Here is a 2,048-nt window from a genome sequence, read left to right as displayed (position 1 = left end):
TCACTTCATATAAAAAACAAAATGCCCTTTATTTTAGGCCTTTAGTCCTGAAGGTCCACAGTTCCACTGTTTAAGGGGGCAGAGCAGTCAGCCTCTGTGGAGGTTAGCTGCTCTGTCCCCCTTTTTTAGAGGCATATAAACAGTGGTGTTTGTACTTTATGCCTGTAAACCCCATGAGAGAGTTTATCATTTATTGCCATTTCCCAGATAGAGGCATATAAAATCACCAGGCCCAGAGTTGGACTTAGTGCAATTTCAGTGATTTCAAATCACCAGTTGCTGAAAACGGATGTATGATCCTCATCTGCAAAGCATTTGGCTACCTTAAGAGAGTCATAGTTACATTTCCCACCTTTGTTTTTACCCTGCACTTCATATTTTTATTTTAGGCCTTTAGTCCTGAAGGTCCCAGTTCCACTATAAACTGGTAAGTGGGGCAGAGCAGTCAGCCTCTGTGGAGGTTAGCTGCTCTGTCCCTCTTTGTTTCATTCATCCCCTGAAAATGCCCATTTCTGGTTAGGTCAAATCACCAGGCCCAGAGTTGGACTTAGTGCAATTTCTGATATTTTATTTGTTATGTTCCTTACCCCTGAGAGAGAGAAACACCTTTGTTTCATCTCATCCCCTGAAGGTGACATATTTACTTTAAATGAGGAGATTATTTTTGGGTTAACAGGTGCATATAAACTGGCTAGTGGTGTTTTATTTTTCCGGTCCCTTCCCAGTCAGTTATTTCAAAAACAATATTAACCATACTTCCCGAAAAGGGCTAGAGGTCCCATATTTCGTGTCATACCCTCTCTCTCAATGGGCAACAAGTAGAGCATGTCAGGAACACCGGCAGGTGCAAAAAACAAAATGCCCTGGCAGGAACCTATGTTTCCAGTAACATGCACTTTTTTGGCCCAAAATCGGTAATTTTCAGAAAATGATTAAAAATACTTCCCGAGGGGCTAGAGGTCCCATATTTCGTGTCATACCCATCCTCTCTCAATGGGGAACAAGTAGAGCATGTAAAAAACAAAACACTGGTAGGAACCTATGTTTCCAGCAAGATGCATCATTTTGTGTGCTGCCCAAAGGCATATAAACACAAGTGGTTTTCTATTTTAAAAGTTGTCTTATCCCCAAAAAGGTTTTCATGACATGAAAATGCCCGTCTATGTATGTTCCCCACGTTTTTCACCAGGTACACGTTGAGGGCGCCCACGGAAAAAAACCCCATCCAGATTGGACATGTACTTTTTGATTTATTCACGTTTTGGTGTTTTGGGATGTAGCCCTGAAAAGATGGCGGCCAACATGAGGTCAAATAAGGCCTTGAGGCCAGATAGAGGCATATAAACTGGTTAGGGCTGTTTGTACTTTATGCCTGTATGTCCCTTCATCCCATGAGAGAGAGTAATCATTTATTGCAGGTGCATTTAGGACCATATTTTAATTTTCGGGTTCCCAGGTGCACGTTTTCAATCTTTGTTTCATCTCATCCCCTGAAAATGTCATATTTACTGGTTAGGTCAAATGAGGCCTTGCATCATTTTGTGACCTCTGCTGCCCAGATAGAGGCATATAAACTGGTAAGTGGTGTTTGTACTTTATGCCTGTATGTCCCTTCACCCCATGAGAGAGAGTTTATCATTTATTGCCTCTTTGTTTCATCTCATCCCCTGAAAATGTCATATTTACTGGTTAGGTCAAATGAGGCCTTGCATCATTTTGTGACCTCTGCTGCCCAGATAGAGGCATATAAACTGGTAAGTGGTGTTTGTACTTTATGCCTGTATGTCCCTTCACCCCATGAGAGAGAGTTTATCATTTATTGCCTCTTTGTTTCATCTCATCCCCTGAAAATGTCATATTTACTGGTTAGGTCAAATCACCAGGCCTTGCATCATGTTTTGTGACCTCTGCATTAATATGAGAATGCCCAGATAGAGGCATATAAACTGGTGCTAGGGTGTTGCCAGAGTGGGCATTAATATGAGAATGACCGAAAAGTGCATTTAGGAGAGTATTTTAATTTTCGGGTTCCCAGTGCACGTTTTCAA

Source organism: Oncorhynchus gorbuscha, unplaced genomic scaffold, assembly GCF_021184085.1.
Source record: "Oncorhynchus gorbuscha isolate QuinsamMale2020 ecotype Even-year unplaced genomic scaffold, OgorEven_v1.0 Un_scaffold_765, whole genome shotgun sequence".
NCBI lineage: Eukaryota > Metazoa > Chordata > Actinopteri > Salmoniformes > Salmonidae > Oncorhynchus > Oncorhynchus gorbuscha.
Note: the sequence above shows the minus strand (reverse complement) of the source record.